This window comes from Procambarus clarkii, chromosome 41, assembly GCF_040958095.1.
Source record: "Procambarus clarkii isolate CNS0578487 chromosome 41, FALCON_Pclarkii_2.0, whole genome shotgun sequence".
NCBI classification, from domain to species: domain Eukaryota; kingdom Metazoa; phylum Arthropoda; class Malacostraca; order Decapoda; family Cambaridae; genus Procambarus; species Procambarus clarkii.
In genome coordinates this window covers 8,296,972-8,313,430 of record NC_091190.1, presented here as the reverse complement: position 1 = coordinate 8,313,430, position 16,459 = coordinate 8,296,972, and the positions used below count along the sequence as shown (strand labels likewise).

Sequence of the window (16,459 nt, the reverse complement as noted above, 5' to 3'; positions counted from 1 at the left end):
CTGTTAATCTTCACCACGTCACTCTTCGGTTATCTTGTTATCTCTGTTCGGTTATCTCGCTTACAGGATTCTCTTTTAGTTCGTATTTTAAATATTTTTCCTCGTATTGTTCCGTCCTTACCCCCGTGGAGAGTCCCCCTTCCGACGTTTTGTACGTCCTTGACCCGCATCACTAAAGCTTTTACCCCTCCTACGGTTCTGAAACGCCTTTTGCTTAAGCACTTTTCTCTGCATTCCTGCTCTGTTTCCATCTTCACCGATGGGTGTAAGTCTGTGGACGGTGTAGGCTACTTTGTTGCTTTTCCTGCCCGCACTTATATGTGTCGCTTACCTCCGGAGACTAGCATCTTCACAGCAGAACTTTATGCTATTCTCTATGCTCTTCGTCTCCTGCTTTCTCGTTGTCAATCCTCCTTTGTGGTTGTCGTTGGCTCTCGTAGTGCCCTCATGGCTCTCGGGGCCTTAATCCGGTCTATCCAGTGGTTATCGAGATTCAGTATTGGCTGTTTCTTATTTCCAGAAAATTTAAGCAAGATGAGTTTTGCTGAGTTCCCAGCTATATTGGTGTCTCTGTAAATGAGCGTGCGAATGCTGCCGCTGGGGAAGCTGTCTGCTCTTGTCCCATCTCTCGTAAAAGTATTTCTTATTCCGACTTTTACTCAGTTATTCATTCCTCCATCCTTACCAGTAACAGAAGACCAACAATCCTGCCAATGGGTAACAAACAGCATACTCTTAAGAGTAGTATGTCCTCTTGGCCTTCCTCCTACCACCGTAACCAGCGATGGGAAACGGCTCTGGCGAAGTTGCGTATTGGCCATACACGCTTAACTCAGTCACTTAATGGAGCGCCGCCCTGCTCCTTATTGTCCAAATTGCATTGTCCCTCTTACTGTCGTGCATATCCTTGTTGAATGTCCTGACTTCCAGGACGAGCGTGTGTCTTGCTTTCCGACCGTCCCTCGCGGTCGCTTGTCCCTCGATGGAATTCTTGGTGAATCGGGTACTATTGATATCGTTCACCTTATGCGTTTCTGTTCTCGTATTGGCATCCTTTGTGATATTTAGCGCCCTCTGATTATTCCGCACATTATTTGATGGTGCTACATTGCCTTCCCGGCTTGGTGCCTTATTTTGATAATTACTTACTTGGTCTAATCACTAGAAACGTTTTGGTGGGAACACCCACCGCATAGATTCGAGCCCTCATCACGGCTCCTACGGATTGCCTCACATAACATAATCTTAACATAATCTCCCATCACTAAGTGCTCCAATATGGCCTGCCGTTTTAAATTGTTAAACATAACAATTTAGGGAGAGGAAGGTGGGGAGAGGTGGCCAGGCTTCAGATGTGCTCATGTAGGATGAAAGTCTAACCATAATTAACGATCTGTATAATTTGTTACATATAAAGTTTCCAAATCTAATTCTAAGGATTGGGAAATAAAAAGTATATGTAACTAGTTCACCATACAATTTCTTAGGTTAAAGATCACTGGGGTCAAGCATCCGAATCCATTGTGTCACTTACCTAATGGATGTAATATGGGGGTCCTCAACAGTCTAAGTAAACTAACTATTTTAGCTGAAATAAGCTTCAGGGTCTGTATTCCTCAGGTGATCCAGCACCCTGTGAGTGGTGGCGAGGGGTGTCGTTCACGCGGTACTTTCTCATCAACACATCAACTCTATAATATTCGCTAACGTTGCCTCACCTTTACAAATTCAAGTTAATGTTTAATAATATATACAGGAGTACAATGATTAAGGCACCTGGCCATGGGCGAACTCATAGACTCAATGTGGACCAGTCCTGAAGCCAATATAATGTGTTCCTACGCAATATCTAAAGCACTTGCCTTCACAAAATGCACTTCATCATACTCTAATTACTTCGCTGTTACATATTATTAATATATATACTTACTTAACGGTCTTGGCAGGTCTCAATCAGCAAAAGTTGTCGGGAAAGCAGTAGAGAGTAACTCCACCCTACACCTTGAGATAGTAGTGAGAGAATGAGGCTAGTGACGCCCAGTGGTGTCATTATCAGTTGCACTTGGACACTATCTTGTTGTCAAGGCATTGATGGTGACAGCTTGTGTATTCTTTCAGTAAGAAATCAACCAAATTAATTTTAGTTTAACAAGCAATTGGCATCACTATATACACACGCCGAAGAGACAACCATCTGTTATCAAAATTGCATTTGAATTGTTGCAAATGCCAGAATTCTCCTGCAATTAGCTCTATTTCATATTATGAAATTCATATAAACATTATGATAGAGTCTTATCATGCCTGACCAAGATAGGCATGATAAGTCAGGCATGGCATGTGGCATGACAAGCCAGACATTGTCATGCCACTGCAAACTACCGAAGAGGGCCGGCTTGCATCCACGGGCCCCGGTGATGACCACAGGTAAGGGCCCCGGTGACGACCACAGGTAAGGGCCCCGGTGATGACCACAGGTAAGGGCCCCGGTGATGACCACAGGTAAGGGCCCCGGTGATGACCACAGGTAAGGGCCCCGGTGATGACCACAGGTAAGGGCCCCGGTGATGACCACAGGTAAGGGCCCCGGTGATGACCACAGGTAAGGGCCCCGGTGATGACCACAGGTAAGGGGCCCCGGTGATGACCACAGGTAAGGGCCCCGGTGATGACCACAGGTAAGGGGCCCCGGTGATGACCACAGGTAAGGACCCCGGTGATGACCACAGGTAAGGGGCCCCGGTGATGACCACAGGTAAGGGCCCCGGTGATGACCACAGGTAAGGGGCCCCGGTGATGACCACAGGTAAGGGCCCCGGTGATGACCACAGGTAAGGGCCCCCGGTGATGACCACAGGTAAGGGCCCCGGTGATGACCATAAGTAAGGTCCCCGGTGATGACCACAGGTAAGGGCCCCGGTGATGACCATAAGTAAGGTCCCCGGTGATGATCACAGGTAAGGGGCCCCGGTGATGACCACAGGTAAGGGGCCCGGTGATGACCACAGGTAAGGGCCCCGGTGATGACCACAGGTAAGGGCCCCCGGTGATGACCACAGGTAAGGGCCCCGGTGATGACCAAAGATAAGGGCCCCGGTGATGACCATAAGTAAGGTCCCCGGTGATGATCACAGGTAAGGGGCCCCGGTGATGACCACAGGTAAGGGGCCCGGTGATGACCACAGGTAAGGGTCCCCGGTGATGACCAGAGGTAAGGGCCCTGGTGATGATCGCAGGTAAGGGCCCTGGTGATGACCACAGGAAAGGGCCCCCGGTGATGACCGCACGTAAGGGCCCCCGGTGATGACCACAGGTAAGGGCCCCGGTGATGATTGTAGGTAACGGCCAAGGTGATAACCACATGTAAGGGCCCAGGTGATAACCATAGCTAAAGGCCCCAGTGATGACCGCAGGTAAGGGCCCAGGTGATAACCACAGGAATGGGCCCCGGTGATATCCACAGGTAACGGCTCAGGTGATGATAACAGGAAAGGGCCCAGGTGATGACCACAGTTAAGGGCCCCGATGATAACCACAGTTAGGAGCCCCAGTGATGACCACAGGTATGGGCCCCGGTGATGACCAGAGGTAAGGGGCCCCGGTGATGGCCAGAGGTAAGGGCCCCGGTGATGACCAGAGGTAAGAGCCCCAGTGATGACCACAGGTAATGGCCCTGGTGATGACCAGAGGTAAGGGCCCCGGTGAAGACCAAAGGTAAGGGCCAGTGATGACCACTTGTATCAGCCCCGGTGATGACCACAGGTAATGGCCCTGGTGATGACCACAGTTAACGACCCCGGTGATGATAACAGGAAAGGGCCCCGATGATGACCACAGGTAAGGGCCCAGGTAAATACCAAAGGTAAGGGACCAAAGGTAAGGGCCAGTGATGACCACTTGTATCAGCCCCGGTGATGACCAAAGGTAAGGGCTCCGGTGATGACCACAGGTAAGGGCCCCGGTGATGACCACAGGTAAGGGCCCCGGTGATGACCATAAGTAAGGTCCCCGGTGATGATCACAAGTAAGGGCCCCGGTGATGACCACAGGTAAGGGTCCCGGTGATGACTATAAGTAAGGTCCCCGGTGATGATCACAAGTAAGGGCCCCGGTGATGACCATAAGTAAGGGCCCCGGTGATGACCACAGGTAAGGGCCCCGGTGATGACCATAAGTAAGGTCCCCGGTGATGATCACAAGTAAGGGCCCCGGTGATGACCACAGGTAAGGGTCCCGGTGATGACTATAAGTAAGGTCCCCGGTGATGATCACAAGTAAGGGCCCCGGTGATGACCATAAGTAAGGGCCCCGGTGATGACCACAGGTAAGGGCCCCGGTGATGATCACAAGTAAGGGCCCCGGTGAAGACCACAGGTAAGGTCCCCGGTGATGATCACAAGTAAGGGCCCCGGAGATGACCACAGGTAAGGGCCCCGGTGATGATCACAAGTAAGGGGCCCGGTGTTGACCATAAGTAAGGTCCCCGATGATGACCACAGGTAAGGGGCCCCGGAGATGACCATAAGTAAGGTCCCCGGTGATGACCACAGGTAAGGGCCCCGGTGATGACCACAGGTAAGTGTCTCGGGGATTATCACAGGTAGGGGCCCCTGTGATGACCAGAGGTAAGGGCCCCGATGATGACCAGAGGTAAGGGCCAGGTGATGACCACAGGAAAGAGCCCCGGTGATGACCACTTGTATCAGCCCTGGTGATGACCACTTGTATCAGCCCTGGTGATGACCGAAGGTAAGGGCCCCGGTGATGACCACAGGTAATGGCCCTGGTGATGACCACAGTTAAGGGCCCCGATGATAACCACAGTTAGGAGCCCCAGTGATGACCACAGGTATGGGCCCCGGTGATGACCACAGGTAAGGACCCCGGTGATGAGCACAGGTAAGGGCCCCGGTGATGACCACAGGTAAGGGCCCCGGTGATGACCACAGGTAAGGGGCCCCGGTGATGACCACAGGTAAGAGCCCCGGTGATAACCACAGGTAAGGGCCCCCGGTGATGACCACAGGTAAGGGCCCCGGTGATGATCACAAGTAAGGGCCCCGGAGATGACCACAGGTAGGGGCCCTTTGATGACCAGAGGTAAGGGCCCCGATGATGACCAGAGGTAAGGGCCAGGTGATGACCACAGGAAAGAGCCCCGGTGATGACCACTTGTATCAGCCCTGGTGATGACCACTTGTATCAGCCCTGGTGATGACCGAAGGTAAGGGCCCCGGTGATGACCACAGGTAATGGCCCTGGTGATGACCACAGTTAAGGGCCCCGATGATAACCACAGTTAGGAGCCCCAGTGATGACCACAGGTATGGGCCCCGGTGATGACCACAGGTAAGGACCCCGGTGATGACCACAGGTAAGGGCCCTGGTGATGACCACAGGTAAGGGGCCCCGGTGATGACCACAGGTAAGGGCCCCGGTGATTTCCACAGGTAAGGGCCCCCGGTGATGACCACAGGTAAGGGCCCCGGTGATGACCATAAGTAAGGTCCCCGGTGATGACCACAGGTAAGGGCCCCGGTGATGACCATAAGTAAGGTCCCCGGTGATGATCACAGGTAAGGGGCCCCGGTGATGACCACAGGTAAGGGCCCCGGTGATGACCACAGGTAAGGGGCCCCGGTGATGACCACAGGTAAGGGCCCCGGTGATGACCACAGGTAAGGGCCCCCGGTGATGACCACAGGTAAAGGCCCCCGGTGATGACCACAAGTTAGGGCCCCGGTGGTGACCATAAGTAAGGTCCCCGGTAATGACCACAGGTAAGGGCCCCGGTGATGACCACAGGTAAGGGCCCCGGTGATGACCACAGGTAAGGGCCCCGGTGATGACCACAGGTAAGGGGCCCGGTGATGACCACAGGTAAGGGCCTCGGTGATGACCATAAGTAAGGTCCCCGGTGATGACCACAGTTAAGGGCCCCGGTGATGACCACAGGTAAGGGGCCCGGTGATGACCACAGGTAATGGCCCCGGTGATGACCACAGGTAAGATGTCTCGGTGATGACCACAGATAAGGGCCCCGGTGATGACCACAGGTAAGGGCCCCGGTGATGACCACAGGTAAGGGCCCCGGTGATGACCATAAGTAAGGTCCCCGGTGATGACCAGAGGTAAGGGCCCCGGTGATAACCAGAGGTAAGAGCCCCAGTGATGACCACAGGTAATGGCACTGGTGATGACCAGAGGTAAGGGCCCCGGTGAAGACCAAAGGTAAGGGCCCAAAGGTAAGGGCCAGTGATGACCACTTGTATCAGCCCCGGTGATGACCACAGGTAATGGCCCTGGTGATGACCACAGTTAACGACCCCGGTGATGATAACAGGTAAGGGCCCCGATGATGACCACAGGTAAGGGCCCAGGTAAATACCAAAGGTAAGGGACCAAAGGTAAGGGCCAGTGATGACCACTTGTATCAGCCCCGGTGATGACCAAAGGTAAGGGCTCCGGTGATGATCACAGGTAAGGGCCCCGGTGATGACCACAGGTAAGGGCCCCGGTGATGACCATAAGTAAGGTCCCCGGTGATGATCACAAGTAAGGGCCCCGGTGATGACCATAAGTAAGGTCCCCGGTGATGATCACAAGTAAGGGCCCCGGTGATGACCACAGGTAAGGGTCCCGGTGATGACCATAAGTAAGGTCCCCGGTGATAATCACAAGTAAGGGCCCCGGTGATGACCACAAGTAAGGGCCCCGGAGATGACCACAGGTAAGGGCCCCGGTGATGATCACAAGTAAGGGCCCCGGTGATGACCATAAGTAAGGTCCCCGGTGATGATCACAGGTAAGGGGCCCCGGAGATGACCATAAGTAAGGTCCCCGGTGATGACCACAGGTAAGTGTCTCGGGGATTACCACAGGTAAGGGGCCCCGGTGATGATCACAGGTAAGGGGCCCCGGTGATGACCACAGGTAAGGGCCCCGGTGATGACCACAGGTAAGGGGCCCCGGTGATGACCACAGGTAAGGGCCCCGGTGATGACAACAGGTAAGGGCCCCCGGTGATGACCACAGGTAAGGGGCCCGGTGATGACCACAGGTAAGGTCCCCGGTGATGATCACAGGTAAGGGCCCCGGTGATGACCACAGGTAAGGGCCCCGGTGATGACCACAGGTAAGGGCCCCGGTGATGACCACAGGTAAGGGCCCCGGTGATGACCATAAGTAAGGTCCCCGGTGATGATCACATGTAAGGGGCCCCGGTGATGACCACAGGTAAGGACCCAGGTGATGACCACAGGTAAGTGTCTCGGGGATTACCACAGGTAGGGGCCCCTGTGATGACCAAAGATAAGGGCCCCGGTGATGACCAGAGGTAAGGGCCCCGATGATGACCACAGGTAAGGGCCCGGTGATGACCACAGGAAAGAGCCCCGGTGATGACCACTTGTATCAACCCTGGTTGTGACCACTTGTGTCAGCCCTGGTGATGACCGAAGGTAAGGGCCCCGGTGATGACCACAGGTAATGGCCCTGGTGATGACCAGAGGTAAGGGCCCTGGTGATGATCGCAGGTAAGGGATCCGGTGATGACCACAGGAAAGGGCCCCCGGTGATGACCGCACGTAAGGGCCCCCGGTGATGACCACAGGTAAGGGCCCCGGTGATGATTGTAGGTAACGGCCCAGGTGATGACCACATGTAAGGGCCCAGGTGATAACCACAGCTAAAGGCCCCAGTGATGACCGCAGGTAAGGGCCCAGGTGATAACCACAGGAATGGGCCCCGGTGATATCCACAGGTAACGGCTCAGGTGATGATAACAGGAAAGGGCCCAGGTGATGACCACAGTTAAGGGCCCCGATGATAACCACAGTTAAGAGCCCCAGTGATGACCACAGGTATGGGCCCCGGTGATGACCACAGGTATGGGCCCCGGTGATGACCACAGGTAAGGGGCCCCGGTGATGACCACAGGTAAGGGCCCCGGTGATGACAAGAGGTAAGAGCCCCAGTGATGACCACAGGTAATGGCCCTGGTGATGACCAGAGGTAAGGGCCCCGGTGAAGACCAAAGGTAAGGGCCCAAAGGTAAGGGCCAGTGATGACCACTTGTATCAGCCCCGGTGATGACCAAAGGTAATGGCCCTGGTGATGACCACAGTTAACGACCCCGGTGATGATAACAGGTAAGGGCCCCGATGATGACCACAGGTAAGGGCCCAGGTAAAGACCAAAGGTAAGGGACCAAAGGTAAGGGCCAGTGATGACCACTTGTATCAGCCCCGGTGATGACCAAAAGTAAGGGCCCCGGTGATGACCACAGGTAAGGGCTTCGGTGATCACAACAAGTAAAGGCCGCGGTGATGACCACAGTTAAGGGCCCCAGTGAAGACCACAGTCAAGGTCCCCGATGATGACCACAGGTAAGGGCCCCGATGATGACCACAAGTAAGGGTTCCGGTGATGACCACAGGTTAGGACTCTTGTGATGACCATAGGTAAGGGTCCCGGTGGTGTCCAAAGGTAAGGGCCCCGGTGATGACCACAGGTAAGGGTCCAGGTGATGACCACAGGTATAGGCCCAAATGATGACCACTGGTAAGGGCCCCGGCGTTGACCACAGTTAAGGACCCCGGTGATGATAACAGGTAAAGGCCTCGATGATGACCACAGGTAAGGGGCCCGGTGATGAATACAGGTAAGGGCCCCAGTGATGATAACAGGTAAGGGCCTGTTACGGCCCTCTCGGGTCGTAACCGGGTTCTTACTCTGATGTTAGAGGAAGGGTATCTGGCCCCAAGCCAGTAGTGGCTTTCAAGGGATGAGATCCGTAACGCAAGTAAATTAAAGGGGAAGGGAAATAAAGTCAAAAACTTAATAATATAATTAACACCTTCACCAATAAATATATATAAGAAGATGACACGGGGGGGGGGGGGACAACAAACACTATTATATACACTGTGTAGTTTTCCTCTGAAGACCCTGGACGTTCACGGTGCCAAGCTCTTGAAGCTCTCGTGGCCTCACTACGAATCCTTCGAGAATCTTGAGTCTACCCCGGCCACAGGCCAGCCAAAACACAGTTACACTGGGGGCACCGTCGTGGAGGCCGTCAACCACAAGTCCAGCAGATAGCTGGCAGGTTCCAAATCAGTGACGCTGGATAGGCCACTCCACGAGCGATACTAGGGTCACGCCCTAGTCAGGAGCCTCGTGTGATACCACCGATCACTCTCCTTTCCACAACACCCCAGTGGTTAAGCGTCTCCACCAGTCAGTCCCGGGTATGACAATCCTTCAACTGCCGCTTCACAGGCAGGGTAACACCACAGTGTTCATCCGGGGGGGCGACTCACAGCTGCTGCAGCAAAACACTTGGTGACGAGACGGCTGCCTTGGGTAGACTCATCCAACCTCCATTACAGCAGTCCCAGGTCGACTCTGTAATCAGACACGTCATCAGTAACAGGGACACACTAAAGCACCTCACTTACAGGCTCAGACCCAAACGCCCACCTATCCAGTCCATAGATGGCGTTGTCGTCTGAGCAACACCTCACCAGAGGTCAGCAGCGGCTGTGTTGTGAGCTGAACAGGACTGGAAACTGGCCCTCGTGGCCAGTACACCTCGTCCTCACCAGGTGTCGTCGTCCATTTGGAGGGGGTTTCGGGAGCTGACCCACAGATGGCGCGGTCGTCACTGCTCCGTGCTCGGACGCTGGATTCGGGTCCGTAACAGGGCCCAGGTGATAACTACACGTAAGGGCCCCGGTGATGATAACAGGTAAGGGCCCAGGTGGTTATGACCACAGGTAAGGGCCCCGGTGATGATAACAGGTAAGGGCTCAGGTGGTGATGACTACAGGTAAGGGCCCCCGGTGATGATAACAGGTAAGGGCTCAGGTGGTGATGACAACAGGTAAGGGCCCCTGGTGATGATAACAGGTAAGGGCCCAGGTGGTGAAGACCACAGGTAAGGGCCCCGGTGATAACCACAGGTAAGGGGTCCCTGGTGATGATTACAGGTAAGGGCCCCGGTGATAACCACAGGTAAGGCCCCCGGTAATAACCAGAGGTAAGGGCCCAGGTGACGAGGGAAATGGCCCAGGTAAGGGAGCCGGTTGGCATAGTGGACAGCACGCTGGATTTGTAATCCTGTGGTCCCGGGGTCAATCCCGGGCGCCGGCGAGAAACAATTGGCAGAGTTTCTTTCACCCTATGCCCCTGTTACCTAGCAGTAAAATAGGTACCTGGGTGTTAGTCAGCTGTCACGGGCTGCTACCTGGGGGTAGAGGCATGGTCGAGGACCAGGCCTCGGGGACACTAAAGCCCGGAAATCATCTCAGGATAAGGGCTCCGGTGACGACCACAGGTAAGGGCTCCGGTGACGACCACAGGTAAGGGCCCCGGTGATTACCACAAGTAAGGGCCCCGGTGATTACCACAAGTAAGGGCCACGGTGATTACCACAAGTAAGGGCCCCGGTGATTACCACAGGTAAGGGCCCCGGTGATGACCAGAGGTAAGGGGCCCTGGTGATGACCAGAGGTAAGGGCCATGGTGATGACGTGAGGTAAGGGCCCCAAGGAGGATAACAGGTAAGGGCCCAGGTGATGACCACAGGTAAGAGCCTAGGTGATGACGACATTTGAAGGGCCCCTTTGATGACCACAGGTAAGGGCCCCAGTGATGACTACAGAAAAGGCCCCTGGTGATGACTACAGGTAAGAGCCTCGCTGATGACCACAGGTAAGGGCACCAGTGATGACCACAGGTAAGGACCCCGGTGATGACCACAGGTAAGGACCCCGGTGAAGACCACAGGTAAGGGCCCCGATGATGACCTAAGGTAACGTCCCGGGTGATGACCACAGGTAAGGGTCCCGGTGATGACCAAAGGTAAGGGCCCCGGTGATGACCACAGGTAAAGGCCCTGGTGATGACCAACAGAAAAGGGCCCAGGTGATGACCACAGGTAAGGGCCCCAATGATGACCACAGGTAAGGGCCCCGGTGATGACCACAGTTAAGGACCCCGGTGATGACCACAGGTAAGGGCCTCAGTGATGACCACAGGTAAGGGTCCCGGTGATGACCACAGGTAAGGGCCCCGGTGATGACCACAGGTAAGGGCCCCGGTGATGACCAAAGGTAATGGCCCTGGTGATGACCACAGTTAACGACCCCGGTGATGATATCAGGTAAGGGCCCCGATGATGACCACAGGTAAGGGCCCAGGTAAAGACCAAAGGTAAGGGACCAAAGGTAAGAGCCAGTGATGACCACTTGTATCAGCCCCGGTGATGACCAAAGGTAAGTTCCCCGGTGATGACCACAGTTAAGGGCCCTGGTGATGACCACAGGTAAGGGCCCCAGTGAAGACCACAGTCAAGGTCCCCGATGATGACCACAGGTAAGGGCCCCGGGGATGACCACAGTCAAGGGCACCGTGATGACCACAGGTAAGGGCCCCGGTGATGACCACAGGTAAGGGCCTCGGGGATGACCACAGTCAAGGGCCCCGTGATGACCACAGGTAAGGGCCCCGGTGATGACCACAGGTTAGGGCTCTGGTGATGACCACAGGTAAGGGTCCCGGTGGTGTCCAAAGGTAAGGGCCCCGGTGATGACCACAGGTAATGGCCCTGGTGATGACCAGAGGTAAGGGCCCCGGTGAAGACCAAAGGTAAGGGCCCAAAGGTAAGGGCCAGTGATGACCACTTGTATCAGCCCCGGTGATGACCAAAGGTAATGGCCCTGGTGATGACCACAGTTAACGACCCCGGTGATGATAACAGGTAAGGGCCCCGATGATGACCACAGGTAAGGGCCCAGGTAAAGACCAAAGGTAAGGGACCAAAGGTAAGGGCCAGTGATGACCACTTGTATCAGCCCCGGTGATGACCAAAAGTAAGGGCCCCGGTGATGACCACAGGTAAGGGCTTCGGTGATCACAACAAGTAAAGGCCGCGGTGATGACCACAGTTAAGGGCCCCAGTGAAGACCACAGTCAAGGTCCCCGATGATGACCACAGGTAAGGGCCCCGATGATGACCACAAGTAAGGGTTCCGGTGATGACCACAGGTTAGGACTCTTGTGATGACCATAGGTAAGGGTCCCGGTGGTGTCCAAAGGTAAGGGCCCCGGTGATGACCACAGGTAAGGGTCCAGGTGATGACCACAGGTATAGGCCCAAATGATGACCACTGGTAAGGGCCCCGGCGTTGACCACAGTTAAGGACCCCGGTGATGATAACAGGTAAAGGCCTCGATGATGACCACAGGTAAGGGGCCCGGTGATGAATACAGGTAAGGGCCCCAGTGATGATAACAGGTAAGGGCCTGTTACGGCCCTCTCGGGTCGTAACCGGGTTCTTACTCTGTTGTTAGAGGAAGGGTATCAGGCCCCAAGCCAGTAGTGGCTTTCAAGGGATGAGATCCGTAACGCAAGTAAATTAAAGGGGAAGGGAAATAAAGTCAAAAACTTAATAATATAATTAACACCTTCACCAATAAATATATATAAGAAGATGACACGGGGGGGGGGGACAACAAACACTATTATATACACTGTGTAGTTTTCCTCTGAAGACCCTGGACGTTCACGGTGCCAAGCTCTTGAAGCTCTCGTGGCCTCACTACGAATCCTTCGAGAATCTTGAGTCTACCCCGGCCACAGGCCAGCCAAAACACAGTTACACTGGGGGCACCGTCGTGGAGGCCGTCAACCACAAGTCCAGCAGATAGCTGGCAGGTTCCAAATCAGTGACGCTGGTTAGGCCACTCCACGAGCGATACTAGGGTCACGCCCTAGTCAGGAGCCTCGTGTGATACCACAGATCACTCTCCTTTCCACAACACCCCAGTGGTTAAGCGTCTCCACCAGTCAGTCCCGGGTATGACAATCCTTCAACTGCCGCTTCACAGGCAGGGTAACACCACAGTGTTCATCCGGGGGGGCGACTCACAGCTGCTGCAGCAAAACACTTGGTGACGAGACGGCTGCCTTGGGTAGACTCATCCAACCTCCATTACAGCAGTCCCAGGTCGACTCTGTAATCAGACACGTCATCAGTAACAGGGACACACTAAAGCACCTCACTTACAGGCTCAGACCCAAACGCCCACCTATCCAGTCCATAGATGGCGTTGTCGTCTGAGCAACACCTCACCAGAGGTCAGCAGCGGCTGTGTTGTGAGCTGAACAGGACTGGAAACTGGCCCTCGTGGCCAGTACACCTCGTCCTCACCAGGTGTCGTCGTCCATTTGGAGGGGGTTTCGGGAGCTGACCCACAGATGGCGCGGTCGTCACTGCTCCGTGCTCGGACGCTGGATTCGGGTCCGTAACAGGGCCCAGGTGATAACTACACGTAAGGGCCCCGGTGATGATAACAGGTAAGGGCCCAGGTGGTTATGACCACAGGTAAGGGCCCCGGTGATGATAACAGGTAAGGGCTCAGGTGGTGATGACTACAGGTAAGGGCCCCCGGTGATGATAACAGGTAAGGGCTCAGGTGGTGATGACAACAGGTAAGGGCCCCTGGTGATGATAACAGGTAAGGGCCCAGGTGGTGAAGACCACAGGTAAGGGCCCCGGTGATAACCACAGGTAAGGGGTCCCTGGTGATGATTACAGGTAAGGGCCCCGGTGATAACCACAGGTAAGGCCCCCGGTAATAACCAGAGGTAAGGGCCCAGGTGACGAGGGAAATGGCCCAGGTAAGGGAGCCGGTTGGCATAGTGGACAGCTCGCTGGATTTGTAATCCTGTGGTCCCGGGGTCAATCCCGGGCGCCGGCGAGAAACAATTGGCAGAGTTTCTTTCACCCTATGCCCCTGTTACCTAGCAGTAAAATAGGTACCTGGGTGTTAGTCAGCTGTCACGGGCTGCTACCTGGGGGTAGAGGCATGGTCGAGGACCAGGCCTCGGGGACACTAAAGCCCGGAAATCATCTCAGGATAAGGGCTCCGGTGACGACCACAGGTAAGGGCTCCGGTGACGACCACAGGTAAGGGCCCCGGTGATTACCACAAGTAAGGGCCCCGGTGATTACCACAAGTAAGGGCCACGGTGATTACCACAAGTAAGGGCCCCGGTGATTACCACAGGTAAGGGCCCCGGTGATGACCAGAGGTAAGGGGCCCTGGTGATGACCAGAGGTAAGGGCCATGGTGATGACGTGAGGTAAGGGCCCCAAGGAGGATAACAGGTAAGGGCCCAGGTGATGACCACAGGTAAGAGCCTAGGTGATGACGACATTTGAAGGGCCCCTTTGATGACCACAGGTAAGGGCCCCAGTGATGACTACAGGAAAGGCCCCTGGTGATGACTACAGGTAAGAGCCTCGCTGATGACCACAGGTAAGGGCACCAGTGATGACCACAGGTAAGGACCCCGGTGATGACCACAGGTAAGGACCCCGGTGAAGACCACAGGTAAGGGCCCCGATGATGACCTAAGGTAACGTCCCGGGTGATGACCACAGGTAAGGGTCCCGGTGATGACCAAAGGTAAGGGCCCCGGTGATGACCACAGGTAAAGGCCCTGGTGATGACCAACAGAAAAGGGCCCAGGTGATGACCACAGGTAAGGGCCCCAATGATGACCACAGGTAAGGGCCCCGGTGATGACCACAGTTAAGGACCCCGGTGATGACCACAGGTAAGGGCCTCAGTGATGACCACAGGTAAGGGTCCCGGTGATGACCACAGGTAAGGGCCCCGGTGATGACCACAGGTAAGGGCCCCGGTGATGACCAAAGGTAATGGCCCTGGTGATGACCACAGTTAACGACCCCGGTGATGATATCAGGTAAGGGCCCCGATGATGACCACAGGTAAGGGCCCAGGTAAAGACCAAAGGTAAGGGACCAAAGGTAAGAGCCAGTGATGACCACTTGTATCAGCCCCGGTGATGACCAAAGGTAAGTTCCCCGGTGATGACCACAGTTAAGGGCCCTGGTGATGACCACAGGTAAGGGCCCCAGTGAAGACCACAGTCAAGGTCCCCGATGATGACCACAGGTAAGGGCCCCGGGGATGACCACAGTCAAGGGCACCGTGATGACCACAGGTAAGGGCCCCGGTGATGACCACAGGTAAGGGCCTCGGGGATGACCACAGTCAAGGGCCCCGTGATGACCACAGGTAAGGGCCCCGGTGATGACCACAGGTTAGGGCTCTGGTGATGACCACAGGTAAGGGTCCCGGTGGTGTCCAAAGGTAAGGGCCCCGGTGATGACCACAGGTAAGGGCCCTGGTGATGACAACAGGTAAGGGGTCCCTGGTGATGATTACAGGTAAGGGCCCCGGTGATAACCACAGGTAAGGCCCCCGGTAATAACCAGAGGTAAGGGCCCAGGTGACGAGGGAAATGGCCCAGGTAAGGGAGCCGGTTGGCATAGTGGACAGCACGCTGGATTTGTAATCCTCTGGTCCCGGGGTCAATCCCGGGCGCCGGCGAGAAACAATTGGCAGAGTTTCTTTCACCCTATGCCCCTGTTACCTAGCAGTAAAATAGGTACCTGGGTGTTAGTCAGCTGTCACGGGCTGCTACCTGGGGGTAGAGGCATGGTCGAGGACCAGGCCTCGGGGACACTAAAGCCCGGAAATCATCTCAGGATAAGGGCTCCGGTGACGACCACAGGTAAGGGCTCCGGTGACGACCACAGGTAAGGGCTCCGGTGACGACCACAGGTAAGGGCCCCGGTGATTACCACAAGTAATGGCCCCGGTGATTACCACAAGTAAGGGCCCCGGTGATTACCACAAGTAAGGGCCCCGGTGATTACCACAGGTAAGGGCCCCGGTGATGACCAGAGGTAAGGGGCCCTGGTGATGACCAGAGGTAAGGGCCATGGTGATGACGTGAGGTAAGGGCCCCAAGGAGGATAACAGGTAAGGGCCCAGGTGATGACCACAGGTAAGAGCCTAGGTGATGACGACATTTGAAGGGCCCCTTTGATGACCACAGGTAAGGGCCCCAGTGATGACTACAGGAAAGGCCCCTGGTGATGATTACAGGTAAGAGCCTCGCTGATGACCACAGGTAAGGGCACCAGTAATGACCACAGGTAAGGACCCCGGTGATGACCACAGGTAAGGACCCCGGTGAAGACCACAGGTAAGGGCCCCGATGATGACCTAAGATAACGTCCCGGGTGATGACCAAAGGTAAGGGTCCCGGTGATGACCAAAGGTAAGGGCCCCGGTGATGACCACAGGTAAAGGCCCTGGTGATGACCAACAGATAAGGGTCCCGGTGATGACCACAGGTAAGGGCCCCGGTGATGACCACAGGTAAGGGCCCCGGTGATGACCAAAGGTAATGGCCCTGGTGATGACCACAGTTAACGACCCCGGTGATGATAACAGGTAAGGGCCCCGATGATGACCACAGGTAAGGGCCCAGGTAAAAACCAAAGGTAAGGGACCAAAGGTAAGAGCCAGTGATGACCACTTGTATCAGCCCCGGTGATGACCAAAGGTAAGT

At 55.2% G+C, this 16,459-nt stretch overlaps 1 protein-coding gene across 5 annotated transcripts in view; it reads right to left on the bottom strand.

Annotated features, from left to right (window-relative positions):
- Positions 1–2,041, bottom strand: part of LOC123761018 (sulfotransferase 1A1) — a 286,372-nt gene extending 284,331 nt beyond the window's left edge. For 3 of the 5 annotated variants that reach the window (XM_069339319.1, XM_069339320.1, XM_069339321.1), the window contains exon 1: positions 1,931–2,041. The gene's annotated coding sequence lies outside the window, so the exon portion shown is untranslated. The remainder of the gene's footprint in view (positions 1–1,930) is intronic. The other 2 variants (XM_069339318.1, XM_069339322.1) reach the window with 2 other exon arrangements.
- Between the last annotated feature and the right edge of the window lie 14,418 nt (positions 2,042–16,459).